The 24,906-nt window shown below is 26.1% G+C and overlaps 1 protein-coding gene across 1 annotated transcript in view; it reads right to left on the minus strand.

Annotated features, from left to right (window-relative positions):
• Window positions 1–17,923, minus strand: part of LOC132938698 (uncharacterized) — a 52,750-nt gene extending 34,827 nt beyond the window's left edge. Inside the window, exons 1-2 of the mRNA XM_061005682.1 lie at window positions 17,673–17,923; window positions 11,065–11,152 (exon numbers count right to left, since the gene is read on the minus strand). The gene's annotated coding sequence lies outside the window, so the exon portion shown is untranslated. The remainder of the gene's footprint in view (window positions 1–11,064; window positions 11,153–17,672) is intronic.
• Between the last annotated feature and the right edge of the window lie 6,983 nt (window positions 17,924–24,906).

Raw genomic sequence — 24,906 nt, forward strand, 5'->3', positions numbered from 1 at the left:
TAGGAGATCTTACATATTTTAACCACGACCGACGTGAATACGTTAAAGAAATTAAATGAAGTAGGTACCTACATAATAATATTTAATTACAATATATTATTTTTATTATAATAAATAAAGATGTTTAAGTTTAGTTTCTTACAATCATTATACTGTGATCCAACAAGAAGATCTTAATGTGAAATAGATTATAATGTTTCTAGTTTTTAATCTAAACTTTCAGCTATTTTTATTCTGTATACATACAGTATAGGTAGGTCAAGTATTTCAAGCGTTGTTAACATTGAAACTACAATATAATAAACTCAATATAGTATACTCGTATATTCGTGCTAGAAAATTACATAGCATTAGCAAATAGAGTGTAGGTACATGTATGTTGAAAATATAATATAGAAAACTTTATAGTAGATTGATTATAGCCCAGCTGCGTCATTCTACGTGAGATTTCACAAAAGTAATTTCAGTCACATTTTTATTTAAGTACATATAATATGTATAAACTACAAATAAAAATAAATAATGTAGGTACTACCCACAATAAATATTATCACAAAGTCAAAGTTGAAAGTATATCACATTACATAATTTGTTCATGTTTCACTAATTGAATTTAAAAACTATAACCACAAATTACAATTAGTAGATATTACTGAATTTATATTCAATTATTTTCATACATAGGTATAGTTTATTATTTAATAATATGTGCAATGTTATAATAGTATAATGTTTGTCACTTTTAAAAAAAATTATATTAAGTAATTTAAATTTTTAAACTTATTTAAAAATTATAATATATTGTTTTACTTACTAACAAATGCATTATTTAGTATTTACAATACATTAAAAGTATAGGTATACTAATTACTAGTAGAAACTTTGATTATTAAATTATAATAATCCATGATTCATGAAAGCCAGTATTGCGCGTTCAAGTTTCTGTTAGAACAAACTTACAAACCAACCATTAATAAATAAGTAATAGGTATAAGAAAAAGGTGGGTAAGTGGATGTCACTCTGCTGTACAGTAGGTTACAAGTCGGTGACTGTAATGGATGGTGTTAAATTTTAGTTCAATGATATAATATCATTGAATAAGAAAAACGATTCTGAGCGAAAACGGTCAGTCAGCCTATGATATTACCAAGTATACTTGATGATATTATTGTGAATAAAGTAATTTATATATAACCTATTTACGTTGAGCCTTGTTTTAAATTTTCAATCCTTAGCTATACAAATCGAACATTCTATACATTTTTAACTACAAAATAATTATTATATTTTAAATTTGATAAATTTTGTTAAAATTTGAACTTTAAATGCTAATAAAAAAAAAATGTGCCAATGTATTTTTTAAGTGCTATTGTAAAAATATATCAGGAGCCTTGCATTAAATTTTCGCGCTTTTTTACAAAAAAAGTTTAAAATAAAATTTTATTGATATTTATAGAAAAAAAAACTAAAAAAATTGAAAACAGACAATGTCCGTAAACAGCTCAAAAAGAGTCAAATCATTTTCAAAATTTTATTGTGTATAGAAAATGCTAATATAAACATTCGGTGAAATTTTCAAGTATCTACAGTCATACGTTTTTTAATTACAACAAAATAAGAAAATCGTTACGTGAGAAATCGAGTGATTATCAAATGTTGTAAAAATATGAATTTCAAACGCTCATAAAAATTTAATTTGACTTTCTTATAGACATTTTTTTTTTGATAAAGGTAGACAAACTTATGGATAATCTTGTATTACATTTTAAAATCTTAGATTTAAAAAGAAAAATTTTTATGAATTCTCAACTCAAAATAATTTGCTAATTATTGTGATTTTTCCGTATTTTGTAAAGATTTGAACTTTAAATGGTTATAAATAAAAACGGTGACTAAAGATTTTTGATATTTATCAAATATAATTGTAACAATATAGTAGGAGCCTTGTATTAAATGTTCAAGTTTTGTTACCCAACAAATAAAGTTCATAGAAAAAGATACTAATAAAATTGGAAACTGAAAATGTTCCTAAACAGTTCAAAACAAATCAAAATATTTTTAAAATTTTATCGTGTATAGAAAATGCAAATATAAACAACCAGTGAAAATTTCATGTATATACGTTAATTTGTTTTAGAGTTAATATCGTATATTCTACACGCATATAGATGATAGAGGGTAACGTTATATTTGTTTTTCAATAGAAATACATGATTGTATAATATAAGGTTATACCCTTTACATTGACACATTAAAATAATTTTTCATTTTGTAATGCTAAGCAGGTTAAATTAATTTGATGAAAAAGAGAAATCTTAATACAAATTATTTACGATCTTATATTTAAGCATTAATTAATTAATTAAAAAAATAATAATAACTGGTACTGAAAGTATTATAAACTCGATTATAAACATTATGAGTAATGACGTACAACTTATACGCTCAAATATTCAAATACATTAATTGTAACATAATAAATACCTATAATATGTATTTTTATTTATTTATAGATATTTAAGTATAATGTAAATTGTAAATAAACGATGATGATGTAATTTATTATTTGTACGAATTTCTATACTATACTACCTAATATATGTTTATTTATATAGGTACAGTATATACCTGGTACACACTGCACAGTACACAAACAATACAAACATGAAACACATAAACTTAATATATATGAAACAACATAGCCACATATAGGCATACCTATACCTATAGGCTATACCATGTGCATATAATATAATTTGTTTGACTAAGACTCTGGTGGTCGTGAAATGAATGCGAAGAAAGCTTTATTTATGATATCAGTATAGATAACAAAATAATATGTATACCTACGTCCTTTGGGTAAAATAACAAATGGACCATCGTTCACGGTCAAAATTGATCGTGTTGAGAACCGTTACGTGCGCCACGCCATAACGTTTCGATTGAACAAACTGCGAACAAAGATATTATTTCCATACAAAACAACGCGTCCCATTAACGAGCACATTATGCGCGTCCAGTACCGTGTATAATTAATTAAGACGAGTGCTAATGATCTGCGGCGAACATTCGAACTATCGATACGATGATAACAAAATAAACACATATGCGTGTACAAAAAATATGTGTAGAATATAGATATTATGTTTAAGTATAATATGTCTGACGTTTGTGTTATTTGAATAACGGACAACTCTGGAAATTAAACATCAACCGTATCAAAATAACGTTATTGATCCAATAAAACCCCGTCACGTAACTTTAAAAAAATGTACACGGCGTTTGAGTTAGGCAATTATTGTGCGCTTGATTCGTCCAAAATATATAATTTGGTTTTTAACAGAAGAATACTTATGTAATATAATAATATGGTACACAATATTTTTTTATACCTATATTGGTGTATGTATTATGTATATTACAACTAACTATGTAAGTCATATCTCGTATGCCGATATATGCTAACCTTCCACATGGAATTTATAATTTTGAAGCACAAAATTGTACTTTGTTATATTACAAAAGCATAAGAAAAAACAGAGAACTCGCTCTGCTGTATGCTGTCGAGTGTACTATATATCGAGTAACTGTAGTGAATGTGTTAAAATTGAATTCAATGATAAATAACTGATGGGAGACTAGATTGAACTAATTGTTGTTAAAAACAATATGCTACCTATATAATAAATATTATAATTTATAATATATATGACTAGTATTGTTATAACTTATAACTTTTAATTTATAAACGTATGAGTCAATAAGCGGATTTACACTGTAACGGCTTGAATAGGTTTGTGGTATAAATAGCTTTAAAGTAGTATAAATCTTTTTAAAATTTAAATCTTAATTTCGTATAGAAAATAATAATAAACGTATAAAGGAAAAATTATAAAAAATGAAGTTCCAATAGTCCTCCAATAACAACAAAATAACAAAAATTATTAGAGGAAAATCGTTATATTTTGTTTAAAAATCATATTTCGTTAACATGTAAACATTAAATGAACAAAAAAATGTCTATATAACCTAGTATGTATTTTGGGTATTTTCAAATTGCCGTAAGAAAAATATATGAGAAATCTTGTGTTAAATTTTCAACCTTAACTAATTAAAATGGAAAATTGTATGCATTTTTAACTATACAATAATTTGCAAATATTCGTGATTATGTTATGAGTTATTATAATATATGTGCCGACTACATACAAATCACTACCAAAAATCACCCTCAATGTTAAATATTGAAGCATTTTTACTGCACCTAAGGTGGTGTTAAGTGTCAGACACACGAAACATAATTTTAAAAGCAATATAATCATTTATTGATCCACTTTAGATCTAATAAACAACAAATTCAATTCAAAAATAAATGTGATCACACAATATTTATAAATGTAACGATAAAAAAAAGCATAGGTAGTTATTTTATTGATTATAAAATTGCTAATATAATATATTAATATAGTAGGTTAAATATCAAATAATAACACATTGTAAGAAAGAAGTAGCTAATATTGTATTATACGATGTTCATAATTTCTTGATACCCAGTTAAACTAACAATAATTTATTTAGCTATAAAATACTTTGTAACATGGAAATTATTGAAAAGAAAAAAAATATTGAATAATAGAACAAATGAATCATGAATACATTATGTGATAAGTCTTTAAGGATTTAAAGTGACATTGGTTGAAGTATCATGTAATTACTTTGTGACATGCAAGTATACAACACTGATTTATAATATATTATGATAAGTTCATATTAGCTAGTAAATTTGTGACTACGTTTGAGCTACGTCTGAAGAATACAATTTTAATGTAATAAAATAACAAAAATTATAGATTTTCTGTTGTAATAATGCTATTGATATTTGATACGCTATCTTGATTACATAGAATTCAGTTTTTATTAAATATGTATATAAGATATTATTTATCAGGATTTTTATTGAATACTTGTATAGGAAACAGTTAAATTTTAAAATATGTTGTGTGGTATGACTTATAATAAAAACTAAAATTAAAAATAATTATCAATTTTCTGATTTTTAAACAATAGATGCACTTAAAAACAAATAACTTTCTCAATTACATCATAATTTTTTTTTATGCAATAATATAATTAAAATCTTAATCTAAAACATATAATATAACTAACCACTGTATAAACTAATAATATAAGTTAATGTAACCATTTCACGACTTATGTGTTTGTTTCATTTCGCCGAACTATCCCAAAATGAAAGGGTAAAAAGACAAAAGAATTTTTTGTTTGGTATATTTCTGCTATATTGTCAAGAGCATTATATAATAGAATCATGACTACGTAAGCATAATTTATATTTTATGAAGTTGAAAAAAATCAAATATAGCAATTTTTAACATACCCTCCAGCTTTATATTGAATAGAAATAACTCAACTAGTGCAGAACTAGCGAATATCTATATATATATTAGTATATTACACATGTGTGTAACTTACAATCGATAGCAAAATATCCTAAATATTACGATCAATCAATAATTTAACTTTTGGTTTAAATTCTAATTATTTATTTTAAGTCTGATTTCTTATCAATATAAACAAAATATAATATTATATATCTACGCATATAAATTATAAATCAATTCAATAATAATGTATAGTTGATTCTTTTTACATTTATTCATTAACACTAATAGACGAAAAATGTATAAGACTGATTGTTTTTTATTTTATAAAAATTATTAATCCAAAAATAAAATTTTATTTTATCATAAAATAATATGCTTTTTAGTTATTATACAAAATACAATGTATAGATCGTATAAAATGAAATTAACATAATTTTTTGTCATTCACATTATTTAAAAACAATATCCTAACCAACAGTCATTGCGAAAGAATAGCAGATGCTTAGGAACTAATATTAATATACCTTGTATGCTTTTTAATAGTTTAGTAGCTTGAAAAGTTGTATTTCATTAATAAAAAGTATTAAAAACCATAAAAAAAAATTAAATATTAAGAATTTTACACAAATCAATTAGTAAAACGACTAGAATATTAAACGTTTATTATATCACCATTAAAAATTTATATGCAAATTAAAATATTTATTAAACTTAAACTTTAAAAAAAACTCAATCTACAATAGACCAAATCAATACAGGGCACATTGCACGTTTCGTTTATTAAATTTGAAATGGGAAAATTATTTTTTTCGGAGCAGATGCACTTGAAATGCTATTGATGGATAGCTAATGTAAAGATAAACGGAAATTATAAACACACAATCGATTTCAATGTACAATAGTTCTGTTATGAATTCTAAGTCACTATCTCGATGTAATGGATAAAAAGGAAGAAAGAGAGGAGAAAAGGTGACGGCAATATTTTAATTTAATGATGAATACTCGCGGATGGACTGTGTGGTGTTTATAGAGTATCAAAAGTGGGAGAAGAAGTCTGAATGGTTTTATATATAAGACCACACGCAAGTTTTCCTACCAGGACGTCAATCTTTGTTACAGTGCATATCTAATAAACACTGGTTTAGAATGTACCTATTTTATTTCTATTAAAAGAAAAAAAAATCAAACTAATTTTGACGATTTGTCTCGTATTCACTTATTCTAAACTCCAACAGCTCGTGTTGAATCAAAGGAAGAATAATGTTCCATCACCTAATATCCAAATCATCACAGATCATAACTAACTCACAAGTTATATATTATGTTAAATAATCTTTTATCTTCTCAACAGTATTATAATCAAATTTAGTAAATTCACTTAACTTTGGTAATATTATCTAATAGCATTCTAAATTAATGGTTTAGTTACAGCAAAACAGTGACCCAGATTTCGATTTGTTTTAAAACGTATATTGAAAATTTCGCATACGTAACAATTTTTTTAATGACAAACTAATTTCTCAATTAAGCAACTATAACAATTATTGGATGTAATATATTTAAACTATAACAACAATATAACATTCACAAAAACAGGAACTATTTTTTATATCTTATCCTTTTTTTGTAACTCGCGACGGTATAATATATATCCGTTACAGCATAACGGGGTCTCGTCGCGCTATAGATAATAATGCAATATCTGAAATGTGTATACGAGAACAGCTGCAGACAATATTCAAAGATCTAATTATTTTTAAAAATTATATCACGTCAAATGGATATTTAAAAATGTGTTAAGTAAAAAAAATATTATTTAATTCACTAACTGTGCACTATTGTATATAATATACTGTATACATATATATACTATATAGATAGGTGAATTTATAAATATTATCTACAGGTAATTCATAGGTGATAACAATAATTTATTTTAAGTAAATCTTTTTGTATTTTTAATAATTTAAAATATTTATAACATTTTAAAATACAAAAAAAGAAATTGTAGGTAAAATATTAAAATACCTTACACGCATTATTATGTATTTGTATTTTCACAAAAGCGCGGCAAAGGTGACACTCATCACATTCTTATAAAAGCCAAAAAAGGATCATTTACCTAATTTATGGTCTAAAATGCTAAATTTGCTCAAATGTTCATTATTTTTATTACGAAATGTCTTTAATATTTCAAAATAAACATTCAAATAATTGAATTAACACTGAGTAAACGTGACAATGTAACATGCTTGTCATTAATGGATTCGTTGCATGTAGGTACGAACTTAACAGAATATAACAAAGTAGAAATTCAAGACAGAAATCGCCATAATCGCTTAATTGCATTATTTAAAAGGTTACAAATTATCCAAATTATTGTTTGGAAGAAGTTTTAAGAGCAATCATGTCTTATTTATCATTTAAATAAATTGTATGTGCCCAATAATGGACATGATATATTGATATATGTATTTTTATAAATAATTGAATACAGTTTTTTTTATAGAGATATATAAATAATAATTATGAAATATATTAATATAATAAATAGAATTTGTAGAACTCAGTTTAGTAGTTAGCCAATTTACTACAAAACGATTTAAATGCAAACTAAAATAATTATTAGTTGACTCAGTATATTTTGATCAGATAGTGAATAAAAAAACTATTCTATACATCTCTTTTTTCATATATTAAGCTCAAATATATCGTGCAAGTTAAATACACTACGATCACAATCTATAATTTATAATCTAAGCCACTCACAAAAATACTAAATGATACATATTATATAAATACCTCATTAATACTTGTTTAATCAAATTGTATCACGTTTAAATTTGTAGGAAATGTATTAAAATAGAATTGTAGTACTATACATTTATACCATTAGAGTATTTAAAGTGATTGAACTTTTGTTAAAAATGTTGGATACTATGAAAATTACAGCTAATCAATTAAAAAATTATAATTATTTTGTTGTATCATTATAGTACAATATCCATGAACTGATTTATTGGTTATAAATTATAATATATATTAATATAAGTTAATAATGTGGTTGACCATTCAGTATTATGGGTAAGTACATTTCATTTTCATAAAAAGCACCACTAAAATCGACAGAAAATCTCATTCATGTTACTGCTTTCACCAGTTTGGCTCCCTCTCCCACTGCCATTGAAGCTGTGTTTTACATTATTTGAACACGTCCAATGCACCGGAACGACACAGTCAGTTTTGCGCATTGTTCTAGGATTTTTAATGACCGGGACATTATAATATATCCGACGGCCGATAATTACTGCCCGTTTTTATTCTCTCTCCGCACTTTGTTTTTCCCTATTCGTTGTCGTATGTACATGTTTTCAAACAAATATATAATAATGTAGTGTATGGTTAAGCTGTGCTCTCACGAATCGTGTCACGGACATTGAAGGTGTTATTGCAGTGTTATAGAAATCTCGATGCTGACAAAGATCAGCACAAATTCGTTATAATGGTGCATATGAAACGCATTATATTTCATCATTCTATTACAGTTGTCGTTGTGTATACCTTTTGGATAACATACAACAATAATAATGTATAATAATGTGCCGACAATTAGTTTCGGTCGAATTCGTCTGGCAAACCATCAAGCTGTATATTTTTGGTACAGCTGTAAAATATAGTAACTATGTAATATAAGCTATAGGTACCATATGGATTCGTATAGTCAACCCACTACAATGATGGTCAAGCATCACGCAGTTTAATGTTATCTAATGTTATCTAATAAATATACCTAAAATGATTCATTTACTACCTATTTATTTTCTAATTACTTACTAATAAATAATAATTAACATAATGTATTTTTTTCTTGATAATCAAGAATAAACATCAAACACAGTATACGTATATTGTATACATATATAATATATATAATGCCTATTATTTATTAGATTATTCAATAAATAATTAAATGTATTAAAAACCACATACTGTTTATTACAAAAACTGCATACTGTTAAAGTAACTTTTATTCTTCGATATACGTATATAGTATTATGAAATACTATATATGCACCATTTTTAAGTAAGTACTAGCACTTAAAAATATGTTGTCCCATTTTAAATATTAACACAAATGGTAATTTTGTGAATATACCATAGATATTATATATTTGTATAAAATTATTTTTATGAATAATATGAATCATTGATTAAAATAATAGATTATAAAATATTAAAATAATTATTCCGATCTTAGTTATGTTATAAAAATATATAAGTAACTTAGTTCATAATACTAATAGGTTCATAATTTATTTAAATTCTATTATCAATGTACCTAAGTATAGGCAATTAAATGAGTATTTTTAAATTGTATAACCTACTTTCAATTATTATAGCTAAAAATGCAATAATCGTATAATTCACATACAAATAATATTACAATTCACAACTTATTTAATAAAAAATTATATTTCTCAGAAGCATTATAATATTTGTTATAGGTAATGTTTATCTTTATAGGTACACGGTTTTTTTTTTTATAATTAGTCAAATAATAATAAACTCGTATATTTTCGTTTTTAAAAAAATAATTTAAAACCGAATTATCATTGTCTATTATGTATCATTATTTATTATATTGTTTTTTTTTTATTTAAAAAAATACGCCTCAACTACCGGGGTTATTGGCGTTTCAGAAAAACATATTACAATTTATTTAAATTTAATAAGGTGTTTATAAGATAATTAATATGATACAATAAGTTTTAGGATAATATAAATTATATGTGATATATCTAAGTGTTCATGTTATATTATCTGAAGAAGGTTCGTCTCTTTGAGAAGTTTTATTATATTGTAATTTGTAAATTATTACAATATATTTTATTATTATACATTAGTCCTTAGTCCTTAGGTATATGACGACTTATACACATCAGAAACAAATTATTATTTTTACAACATAAAAATAAATTACTAACCTTTTATAAACATATGCTTGTAAAATCAGCGAGAATGTATCTACGATTATATAGAAAACTCATTATAAACTCATTAAAGCTATACAAGCAACATCTTAAAGAAGTTCTTTCTTTCGATTTTTTAGTCCTTTTCAATATAAAGAAGTCATTATGTGTGAGTTTTGTCATCAGGAAACAGACACAAATTCTTCATTGAAAAGGGTTTCCTTCAAAAAATATATTTTACAAAGAAAACCTTGTGAGTTATAAACTATTTTATTAACGTCACTCTATATTATGTACTACATTACAACTTGTTTTAAAAAAGTATGAAATCAGTAACTAAAAGTATAATATATAACTAGATAAGTACGTATATATAGATACCAATATAAGTAGAGGTAGGTTGCATAAAAAATCACCCCACATTTAATGAATCAATAGTGAGCTAATGGCCCCTTAAACACGATTTAGTAGACCAAGAGTGTTCCATTAAATTAATCACTTTTTTATGCAACTTAGCGTATAAATTTAAAAAATATAATTAATAAATAATTTATATTCAATTCATTCACAAATAGGTGATAAACGTAAACAATTTGTAGTTAAAATATAAACATTTTCCCCATAAAATTGTATGGTATATAACCTACATACTCGAATATTTTAGGGAATATAGGTAACTATTTAGTTTTACCTGTTAAAATTGTGTTGATCCTTGTCTTTTTTTGCAAACGACGAATTTTCGTTTGCTTTACTGTTTTATTCTTGACGAGCTTATGAAACTAAAAATAAATATAAATACATCATTAGTAAATATTTATTAAAATATTTTTTTTTATTTGCAAAATAATTGTTATAGTAAAATATTAAAAATATTCTAACAAATAAATATTTATTAATTTTTTTATTCATTTAAACTATATGTCTATATTATATATTTTTGTAGAACTATGTATTCATTACAGAGCACCACACCATGTACAAATCAGTATTTAAGCAGTGATGTAACAGTTTCTAGTCGTAGACCATAGTCCTAAAAATTAATTGAAAAATTAGATCACTGTTATACTTCTTATACATAGGTGTAAGTATTTATTAATTTCTTAAATATCTATAGTAAATAAGTCGTTCAAATAAAAAATAGTATTGGTATTTTACTTTTAAGTTTTAACCATAACAAAAAAATAATAATAATCAATATAATACTTAATAGCAACCAATAAACTAAAAGAAACGGTTAGCAGCATCACATGTGCAAAGCATCCCTATTAAAATATAAATAACTTTGGGAGGGAGGTGGCAGCGCAGCTTTCATTTTGCTCTAACAACAAAATCAATAAAGCTTTAGGGCGCGGCAAGGTCACTGTTTACGTATATCCACCACCATCTCCATCATTGTATGATTGATGAAGATGTATTAATATTAGGTACCATTTTATATTCAATTAAATTTCAGGATATAATTAAATTATTATAGTCATTAATAAACTATAGGTATCTTATAATAACTGGTGCATTTTATTAATATGTTTAATGATTTTACTTGTTTTTGCTAACAAACGAAAGAACATTAGTTGAGCATAATATATTTATTGTTGAAAAAAAAAATTTTCATTATTTTACTTGTTTTCTTATTTTTTATAAGTTATAAACTTATAACTTATACTTAATCTACTTAAAATTAATAAATATAGATAGTAGATATACATTATGCATTTTATTTAAATATATAATAATTAAATGAACTATTCTTATTGTCTAACAAGGGTAAGAACTAAGAAGTTAAAGATATTATATAATGTTTTGAAACAATTGCAATTTATAATAATAAATATTTAAAAAAAAAACGAAAAAACGCTCTACTGTCTAGTAGGTTTTGATTGAACTAGATCATTGAGTAGGTCACTGTAATGGATGCGTTAAACTTAAATTCGATGTTTTGATTTTTAAGCAAGTTATTATAGAATATAAAATATTACAATTTAAAACTGCTCATCACTCGCTTAAGAAATTGAATATCTTTAAAATTTAAAGTAAAAACATAGAAAAGACATAAAGTCCTTATTGTTATGTTTTATAGTTTTTTTTTTTAGATTCTGAGTGGAACGATGAATGTATTTTTTTATTGATCTTCGGCATCAGCAACTATGGCCATTATCATTGTGTAGGTGGGTTACGGTTGGTTGAGGAACACGTGTATGTGGGGCGTGGATTCATAGAATTCGTTAGAAACCCGGGCGGTCACCCATCCGGAATCTAGTAACGTTGGCCGATGCTTGATCTCAGAAAACTTTGGTGACTGGGGCCAAACACCGATCCACACCAAGGCCCTTTTATTGTTTTATAATAGGTCAATTTACTCCAATATTAAATCTAATAATACTGCAAAGTTGATTCTGCTGAACCCAAGTTTGCTTGATTGTATATACGTTTTGAAAATGGAGTCAACACTATTGTGAGTATGGGGTGTGACTTATAAGTTATAACTAAATACCAACGTACCTACTGTATAATAATGTGAATAGATTAGTAATTATATATAGTTTTGAATTAGTCTGAATATTTTTAAAATTGTAATGTGTATACATAGAAAAAAAAGATACACGTATACGTGTCGACAATTTTCATGTCGCAAAGATTAATATTTTTTGAATTAAAACAAGAATTTTTAACGAAAATATCGTATTTAGATATCTAATTTTATCAAAAATGTTAAACGTCTACAAATCGAAATAATTTTTTATAGATACACCTATAAAACCAAATTTTTTTTAATTAAACACATTATAATATGTGCGCAAACTATAATTCGTTACCGTTAGTTCTTTTTAATTTCTGTAAATTCCCAAGTGTTGCCGGGAATTATTATTGATCATAATATAATATTATGTATTATAGTACAAATGAATTATTTCTTAAAATAAAAATATTAAAATTAGAACAATTATACAATAAATTATCAATCATTAAAGTGTATATGAACAAAAGTGAATTTGAGTTCCATTATACATATAATACAAGTAAGGAGAATAGTAATTTAAGATTAATCAAACAAAGTTCTACATTAAAGGTGAATTATTACATAATATAAAATGTAAATAATAAAATTATTTAATCAACTACCTATACCTTATTCGGATATTAAACAAATTGATAATATATGTAAATTCAAATTAACGATAAAAAATATATAAATAAATGTATAAATAATATATAAATGCGATCATTTGATTAGTGTCTCATTATAAATTGTGTGACTGTTTTTGTTATGTTGTAGTCATTATTATTATTATTATATTTAGCAAAATAAATTAAAATAGGTTTAAATACGTGTTTAAAATGTAATAAATAATTATTGTAATAGACTCTCCACTTTCGCCACGAGCTTTACTTATAAGGAGTAAGGTATCAACGGAAAGTATAAAAAATATAATACAAATATTGTATATGTATAATATGTTATAAGCTGATTTATCAATAAATTAAATAAAATAAAATATTCACCGTTAGTTATGTAAATATTTTTTTTTAGATATTCTCAATTGTTTCAAAAATTACTGTTAAATATTTCTACTTTTGACTGGCTCAATTTTCTACAAGAAACTACCCTAAAAGTTGAACATTTTAGTGTATTTAACTGATGAAAAACGTGATGAAACAGAAATAATTTTAAAGATAACACATGCTCAAAACAGGGCTGATGAAATCAAACGCTGAGTGATGGACATTCCTATAACTTAGCTCAACGCCTCAAGTTGGAATAGGAAAGAAATACCATAATAGTATAATACTATAAATAATAAATATTATAAATTTGAAAGCAATGATAAATCATGCTATTTGTGAAAAACAATTCTATCAGAGTATAAAGTATAAACCAAATACATTTAAATGTATTAAAGTCCAAATTACTGAATGCTGTTATTAACCTGTCTCTTAGTGTATGTAAAAATTCAGATATTTTTCACAAATGTACTATGTATAGAATACGAAAAAAAACCACGAAAAAAGAAACCAAAATAAAAAAACCCACGGAAAGAAACCCAAAGAAAAAAAGTGATAATATAATCAGAGAATTAGCATAATCACAAAATATAATATACAACATGACTAAATAGATCTATTTAGTCATGATATACAATCTATTTGCTGCGTGTTATCAATATTATAAAAATTATGTATAAATTATATATAATTACCAGTTAAATTATATACATTCAAATATTATAAAATTAATTATATATTTATTTTATCCAATGACTAATTTATTACAAATACATTTATTTATGGTAATCATTTATATATATTTTTTTAAATATTATTTATTAATTACAATACAAATATAATTATTATTAAGTAACAGTAATAGAATAAAGGAAAAATATGTATCGCAAAAATATTGATTTTATTATCATTTTGGTATTTTTCCGTTGGGTTTTTTTCCGTGGTTTTCTTTTCCGTAGATAACCCATATAATACACTATACCGATTTTCAGGCATTAGACTTATAAATTATAATCAATGCCTCTAATCATCTCAAATTTCATACATTTTAAAATTATGGAAAATAATTATTTAACTAATTGAGGTTTTTAAATGTTTATTATTTTAAACTTAAAGAAATCAATAGACTATTATAGTATTATACTGTAAAATTGTAGATTTATAGATTAAATTTAAATGTATAAATATAATTTATTATTAGAATAAATATAATGAAAATTAGTATTATATTCACCCATATTAAAAACATTGAAATTCCGTGCTAAGTGTTAATGGACAAAGACCTCAAATCACTGCTTTCAATTTTCCTCAACTTATAAGACAGAAAGAAATAAATTTTAGACTTAATACAAATTATAAAATCTTATATCTACTAAATATTTAACAAAAGTAAATTTTAAATAATTTAATGATATTGAGATATTTACCAATTTATGATGAAATTAAATTATTTTAATTCCAATGCTTGATAATAGTAATGTAAAATATAATTAAATGTAATATAAATATGAGAGGTTCAGATACGCGCTTCAAGCCCTCAACAAACATTTTTAGAAATCTTAAATTATTTTAATTTCTATCTAATTCTAAACATTTGGCTGCAAACAAATCGTAGAACCCAAGACTACGAAGTGAAAATTAATTTCCTGTAATATTATAGTCCATGGCATTTATTATACAACAAAGTTAAAAATATATTATTTAGTACTATTTATCCTATAATCATATGTATTTAATCAGAAAATATAAAACACGCATTTCTGTAATCCCTTCATTTATATTTAATTTTCTACTACGGTCTACGGATATAAGTAAGTAATAGTAGCCCATTAACCCCCTTTATATAACACCTGGACATTTACATGTTTCTATGGAAATAGAAACTAAAATAAACAATGAATAAAAATGTAGGTATGTAGGTAATGCCTAATTGTTTTACACTATTAGTGTGAACAAAATGAATACCAAATAATAACTTAATTGTTTACATTTTTTAAGCTTTTTTTGTAAGTATAGTTTTAAATTCCTCCCAGTTTTATTTCTAGATAAATATCAGAATTCTGTGATATAAAATCTCAAATCAATAGCAATATGCAATAATTTATAATGTTGATTGTTTTCGGCAAGTTCATTGCCATATTTTCACACATGATTTTTTTCATTTTTATTTTATTGTTGCATACGTAATATTTACCGAAATAACCTGTTTGGCTGCCAGCTACCCATCAGTGAAAGAACTAACGCATCACATAATATATTATTATAGGTACATAAATATCAGTTTGGACTCTTAAACGAGAACTAAGAAAAATATATTAGTTGATATATTAGGTATACATTTATACTTACATTTACAACTCTGACTTGAAAGTTAAAATGATAGGTATATTATAATTTTTGAGAACAAATTAATCCATAGTACCTATTCATAGTCATAATTTTAAGAACTTTTTATTAATTAGATCATTAAACAAATCAATCAAAACCAAATAATAAATACATATGAAAACACTTACGTATATATAGGTATACTCGTATCGTATCGTTATTTTTAAAGATCTATAATAATTTCTTAGATAATATCTGGACGGAGAGAGATAGAAAAATGACAAAAATGACACGTAAATTATCTAAACTTTATATTATACAGCACCAGTGGCGCCCACAAATGGGTTAGTGATTGGAGTGAACACCCCTATCAAAATGGTGGGTGACAAGTAAATTTATTGGTAGATTATTTCATTATTTGTTGAACTAATAAGTACCTAATAACTATTAAAAACATAAGTAATGCAACAAAATGTATGAAATATTTTATTTTATTTTAATTTTTTCAGATACTTCATGGGTAGTGGGGGGGGGGGGGGGGGGGGGTAAATAGTACAAACTTTTGACAACCCTTACAGAAAATGAGTGTGCACCAATGTAAAGCACCCTGTTAAAGCTTATCAGTTTATTCGCCAATTGAGAAATATATTAAATAAATCCAATGCTGCTACCGAATCACGCGTTAAATTTAGATTCAATCACAGTTTCTATACTTCCTCATTTACTCCCATCGACTGTCGTGGTGGAGTAGTGGTGAATCTTGTGACTTCTGTCACTTACTTATCTAATTGTCTTAATCTCTCTTTTTTAATATAGGTACCTACTCAATTAAAATGTCTTGTTCTTCTATTTGCACCGACTTTTCCAATATCGATGTTCTTTGCTCTAACAATGTCATATTGTCGCATCCTTATTAAATCTGTTTTATATTTTATTCTTCAGATAAATTTTAAAATGTAATGACCATGACTAAACACTTACTACCTACAAATATTTGTCACCTATACTTGCCGTTAAAATATAATGATGGTTGAATCGTAATAATATTGTTGTTAATATTGTTTTAAAAAAAAACTAATCACTAATCATATTCATTGAACTTAAAATCCTACAATTTATTATTATTATAGGTACCTATCTAGTACCTACTAATCTACTCCCAAAACGCACAAAACTATCACTCAATGTCTCTTCATATAAGTTGTAACTATACAGTATATATAAATAAATATATATCGATTTCAGCATCGTATAAGTTAAAAATAAGTTACATATAGATATACGTATTGAATGTTGATGATACCTACAATAAATTATTATAGTTTACAACATTCGGTTTCGAATATTAATGAAACATTTACACTAATGTACCTAAATATGTACCTAATCGATATTCACATTATACCATATTATATTATTTATAATAAACGCATAGTATTATATAAAATACGAAAATATTGTCGGACTCACGGATTTGAGTTGCGTTGGGGCTGCAGCTTTTAAAAACTTGAAACACCGACCGGAAAACTATACGCACTCGACGAAAAGTATATTAATATCGCACTCGTCGCAACTAACCGTTCGGCAACCAAGCGCAGTCGGTCAACGGAAAACGTTGGAAAACAACTGCCGAGAGCCGGGAGTGAGTCGTGCCGCTGCCCGCGCCGCCGAAGCGATGTCGTCGGGGGAGACCGTCGTGGAACGGCCCACGGGGCACGGATGCGCGGCACTCGCAACCGGTCGGTCACCGCAGTACTGCCAACTGGCAAAAGATGTAAATTGGCGCGCCGTTATCGTCGTCGGTTGACTGATTACAATAATAGTTACCGCAAACCAAAATTATTTTACGTACCTACCTCATATTATGTCCTCATGCCTACTAAGTACTAATATAATATTATTATATATTCATTTATTTTAATATTATACAGACAGTGCCACAGGGGAGTGTCAAAGGTGTCATTTTTGGTCGGTGGGTGGTCTCCCTTCCACAAAATACCTAGCCACCTAGGTGACTATATATAGGTATATCGTAGAAATATCATATCCAACTATACAAATCGTTACAAATGTACGCATACCTATTTTTTAAATTTTAAATTTAAACTTTTTAGATTCTGAGCGAAGCGATGAATATATTGATTTTACAATGATGTGTGTTTTTTTTTATTTTTTTTATTTTTTTTTTTTTTTGTGTCTGTCATCACCTTTTGGACAGTAAAAGTGCTTGGATTTTCTTCAACAGTAACTTTTCTGATAGGAAAGTGAATCTAGTTGGTACTTTGGGGAGTCAAAAGTAAAAATTTCCAGTAGTTTTCAAAAGCAACGTGAAAAACAAAAGAAAAATTAAGGAAAAACGGTAATTTTTACGCAAAATCTGATTTCGAGAAAATCGATTTTGGTTTTTGGTGTAACTCTAAAAAAAATGACCGTAGGGACATGGAATTTTGACTGAATGTTCATATTAGCATTTTCTATACACCATAAAATTTTGAAAATATTTTGACTCTTTTTGAGCTGTTTACGGACATTGTCAGTTATCAATTTTTTTAGTTTTTTTTTCTATAAATATCAATAAAAAAATTTTTGTTGGTTAAAAAAGTGTGAAAATTGAATGTAAGGCTCCTGATATATCGTTCTAATAGCAGTTGAAAAATATTAAAAATACATAGGCACAATTTTTTTTTATAAGCATTTAAAGTTCAAATTTTGACAACATTTATCAAATTTATAATTTATTAATTATTTTGTAGTTAAAAATATATAAAATGTTTAACTTTTATGGCTAAGGATTGAAAATTTAAAACAATGCTTCACGTAAATAGGTTATATATAAATTACTTTATTCACAATAATATCATCAAATATACTTGGTAATATCGTAGGCTGACTGACCGTTTTCGCTCAGAATCGTTTTTTCTTATACAATGATATTATATCATTGAATTCAAATTTAACACTATCCATTACAGTGACCCACTTGTAACCTACTGTACAGCAGAGCGACATCCACTTATCCACCTTTTTTTTTGTTGAGTTGGAAATGCTGTTATAAACATCGAGGGGGTGGGTGGGTGGATACCTTGTATACATTTTTGCTCCTCACCAAAAATGAGTTCAACTGTTCATAGATTACGGGTCAGCTTGGTAGTTTATACTGTCTTGATGTACTCTATAATATTGTCTATTAATCAAATTTTGGTATACTTAAAATGTAGCAGTAACAAAATAATAACATACATTTTTTGAATATGTAATAATTCGATGATACTTCAAAATATGTATAACTAATTCACAAACAAAATAAATAATGTCTCTTAAAGGCATGGGCGTACTCACAGGGGGCATGGGGATTAACTCCTTTTTTGTGCCCCGATAGCCCCTTACTCTATGTTCCTAGAAATTATCCACAACCCCCCCCCCACCATTAAAAATTCCTGAGACCGCCACTGCTTAAAGCTAATAGGTAATTTTTAAATGCCAACTTGTTTTCTTATTATTTGTATCTACTGTTTTGAATTTAATAACATCAAAAGAAAAAGTTGGCAAGTAGATATCAACTCCGCTGTAGAGTATAAGTTTGCCTCGTCATTGTTAAATTTGGATAAATCATTGCATCGAAAAATGATTCTGAGTGGAGACGGACCTCAGACGGTATAACCTACTAACTATTATATTTTATTATATATTTGTATAATTATTTTACAATTAATAATACAGTAGGTTGAATTAATTTTTGTTGAAAAATTGAATTTATTTTATTATTAATTATTATAATAGTATATACTAATATATACATACTATTATTGCCTATTGATATATTATTGTTATTATTTTTTGAGTCAATAGGTACAGTAAATCGGTATGAACAGTATAAATATAGGTTCGTGGCATACTGGTATAAATAGCTAAAAATAGGCAATAGCTTAAAAATTAAAATTAATCTAAATATTTTAAAAATGTCATTGCAGTATAATATAGTATAATAAAGTATAAATATACATAAAAGTTTCAAGGCCTCAAAAATAATATTTTTGAATTATAACAAAATAATCAAAATCGTTATTCTTCGTTGAAAAATAAAATACCTATCTAATATCTATGATATAGTTCATATTTGAACATTTGGTGAAAATGACAAGTACCTATCTACCTGTCCACTGTTATTAATTTTTGTATAACAACAATATAAGAAAATCGTTTGATAAGAAATCGTTGTTATTCATTTAACATTTGGACTATCTATGTCCGCCAAAATTTGAACTTCAAATGACTACATAAAAAAAACCAATTGGGCTTCCAAAAAAAAAATTTCAGTATTCAGTAAGGCCTACTTAGCTTTGTTATAAAAATTGAACGTAATAAATAACTACAAATAAGTACAAATTAATTTGCACATTTCTGTTATTTTCCATTCATTTTTTATAGAAAAAAAAAATAATAATATTGGAAATTTCAAATGTTCAGACATAATAATGGCTCGAAAAAGTCAAATTCTTTTGAAAATCATACCATGTATTGAAAATTCTAGTATAAACATTTGGTGAAAACTTCAATTATCTAATGTTATTTCATATTTGTTTTATAGTTAAAACAAAGTAACAAAATCCATTTCGTCAAAAACTGGTTTTGTATAAAAATTTTTGTATTCCCCTGCTTTGTTTTCCCAATCAATAAGAAAAGTACTTTGTTGAGAATACTTAACGTTAAGGAATGGAGCATTATATGTACTGTTCTAAAAGGTAATGACTGACCCCCCAAAAAAACATACATCATTGGAAAATCAATAACTACATGGCTACCTATCTACATAGCCACATATATACCACTCCGCTCAGAATACAAAATATTATTAATGGATATGTGCATAACAATAAGTCATAAAATATAATCACAAATTTATATATACAGGGTGATCCATTTAATTTTCTACACTCAAAATTATTTCGAAAAGTTTTAACTTTTTTAAGAATATTTTTTTTTACATATTATGTTAAAAACAACGTTTCTGAAAAAAGTTATCTTTTACTATTTTAGATTCTGAGTGGAGCTTTGCGGCGTCGCGGAAGTAATGCGAAAGCTGTCCCCGCGACGCCGTCGGTTCAAACAGGAAAAAAAAAGATTCTGAGTGGAGCAACGAAGCTAGTAGATTTACAATGATTTTGACGACATTTCTACCAGAAGGAATGCATTTATTTCAACATATACCTAGTATCTTATCTTTTAAAAATTTGGAACAAAATGGTACTTTACAGAGGTAATTTTTCGATTTTATCAACAATTTTTTAACGCCTCAAGAAAAACCACCGAAATTAAATTTTCTAATCGAGTTTTTCTAATGCTTCGTTTACCACTATAGAAACGAATAAAATGTAAAAATTACATAATTCCCACTAGGTATATTATATATAATTAATGGTTACTGATTAATACATAATAGGTATTATTTATGATTTATAAATTTTCTTTCGTCCGCTCAGAATCGTTTTTTATCGAATGCAATCATTGCTGCAATAGTACACTATCTTGTCCGAGGACCGAAAGACGATAGATGGACGACTGGACAAACTTCCACCACCGCTGACTTAATCCACCCCACTGCACTTCACCGCTATTTTTTTATGGTTATAATTCGATATACTTTTTTGTATGACGCCATTTATTTTTAATTTCAAATTCTGAAGCAGAATATTATTCGGAGTATTTTAATCTATAAAAACCAAATTTCGGATAAGTGGTTCATTAGTTATAAGTACTAAGTAGTAAGTTATATATAAGTAGGGCCTGCAGGATTTCAATGCTTTTTTTGGGTGATCTTAGAGTTTATACAATGCTTTCCAAGTACATAATTTGTTTCATGAAAAAGATACTTTGACGATGAAACTTTTATTTTGAATATTTTGGTTATTTTTTCATTTTTAATGCCTATTTGTTTATATTTTGGTATATGTTAAGAATTAGATTGCATAATAGCTGAGCTCTAAAAAATATGGGTGTCTGCAGTCAACATCATTATCAACGCAATCAATTTATCAAATTAATTAATCAAATTTTCATAAAATTTTCCAAATTTCAGATTCTTTTTAATAAACATTGTCTCCACAACTCTGCTCATCTAAACTTTAAATGCTTATAAGTTATAACTAAAGAACTACTTGTCCGAAATTTGATCTTTATAATATTATATAGATATACTCCGAATAATATTCTGCTTCAGAATGTGAAATTAAAAATGTATAGTGTCAATCAAAAACTTAAAAATTAGCTAGTATAACCATAAAAATAATAAAAAATATAACTTTTTTAAAATAACATTTCTGAAATGACATCATGAGTATGAATTAATAATATTAAAAAATGTAAAACTTTTCGAAATTATGAGTGTAGACATTTAAATGGATCATCAGTATTACTAGTAGTATAATATATAAAATAATACAATATTGCTAGATTTTATTTATACATTATAACATTGTAACAAGTAGGTACATAATATTTATTGCAATACAATATAAATTGTGATTGCAAAAATACAGAAATGTATTATCTGAAATTGTGAATGGTTTACTTACTTACTACTTATTATAATTTATAAATAAATTATATAATACATAAAAATATAGGGCGGATTCACCAAACGTCCAAGCATGATTACCCTATATTTTTCTTCAACAATGCAGTTATTCAAAATCTGATGTTTATACAATTTTTTAAGCTATATACTTAAAGAACATAAAATCATGACATTTTTCTAATAATAAAAGATATTATAGTGATCTGTTGAAATACAAACTTCTGTTTTTCATATAAGAAACTCCTTTTTGTACTATACCTATAGCCGCTATAGGTATATATTTTTAGCGGATCATTTTCTAAAAATGTTGACGTAGGTTGTAAGTAGATATCAAAAATCAAAATAATAATTCGAGTACCTACCTATAGTTTTTAAATTATTGACTTTTAGACACTAAGGAATACCTAAGGATAATAGGTGATAGGTCCATGATAATGGGTTTGGAAGATAATCGATAGGTATAGTCTATACCGTATATAGAGATCGGACAATTTTAGTAATTAATCTATCAACGTTTATAGTTTGTAAAAATGGTCCAAGTAAAAGAAATGCTTACTAGATTTAATAATTATTACAAATTATATCTATACTAATATATATAAAGCAATATAGAGTTCGTGTGTTTGAACGCGCTAATTTCAGAAACTACTGGTTTGAATTGAAAAATTATTTTTTTGTTGGATGGGTCCGCACATAGATTGCCTACCTGATAATATACTGCTGAAAATCAGAATTTTTATTTCAGGCAACAGAAAAGTTAAGATAAATTTTGAACACCATACACCAAATATTAAATAACGAATTGAACAAAGTTTGAGTCATATAGAGTTGGTACATTTAACGGGCAACGGAGTGCACAGGATCAGCTATAGTAATAATATAATATTACAATTTAAAAGCATTAATTATATTTTTATAAAATCATTTTTAAGGTGTTTTATCATTAAATTCAGTCTTAACATTTTAATAACTGAGAAACTACTAGTACGAAATTTGAATTAGGTACCTGTATCAAAATGTTCAAAAAAATTATCTTCTAAATAATTTGCAGTAAAAAATGCCAAGTCGGGGTTCTCATTTGAAAAAAACAGAAGTTTGTATCGTCACAGCAGTGCACACATGAAACACCCGGTGAAAGGACGTTTCACCCCCGCCAAAAAAGCGAGTCCACGTACGTTATGTCCCCGTCTATTATTAAAATAGTCCATTTGGCCCCTAGGAGTTATGAGATGTTATTTACCTACCCATAGGACGTTTGACCCCCGGTATTTTAAATCACTACATTTAAATGGCTTTTTTTTAATTTAAAATTTCAATTATTTTAAAAAAAACGTACAATTTAAATGTAATTTATATTAATATGTGGGGATGGCCACAAAATTTAAATTTGACTTAATAAAACTAAATAACTTTTTTCGAAATATTTTTTTTTGGAAATTTCCTAACATGTGAAATTACCAATTTCGTTTGCGTTGTTCGGTGACAACTACTGACAAAGACGACGACGACAATGATGATAATTATATTAACTCCTGCAGTCCTGCGGGCCAATTGTCCTATCCTAATAATAGACGGGGACGAAGCAGTGACGGGGGCGAAACGTCCACGATTCGACGCACCCTAACCCAGTTAGTAGTATAAACTCTAAAAAATTTTAAATTATGGTATGTAAGATGTAACCATAATACTTAAATTTAAAAATTCCAAAAATCAGAGTTTGAGCAAATTCATTATTAAAAGAAAAAATGATGATGATTATACTTGGTGAATCAGACAGAATCACCCTGTACGGGAAAAACATCGTACGTATAGTAGTATTACCAGTACCTATATTTATATGCCTAAATCATATTTTACCTTATAGGTACATTTCAATTTAAATGTTATAACTATTAATTAATAATAATATATTATTATAAAATTAAAAAAAGATTTTAAATGGAGATTTTTTCACTAGCAAGGGGATTTTTTTCCACAACAACTTTTTAACACGTATGATGTTTTCAATGGTTTTTTTTTTTGTCGTTGTTACTTGCTGTTGTTGTTGTTATTATTGCTGTCGTCATGAGAACCGTGATAACGTTAACGCATGAAGACTAGAATATTCTATAATCTTCATGCGTTAACGGA

The sequence above is a fragment of the Metopolophium dirhodum genome, chromosome 2 (genome assembly GCF_019925205.1).
Source record: "Metopolophium dirhodum isolate CAU chromosome 2, ASM1992520v1, whole genome shotgun sequence".
NCBI lineage: Eukaryota > Metazoa > Arthropoda > Insecta > Hemiptera > Aphididae > Metopolophium > Metopolophium dirhodum.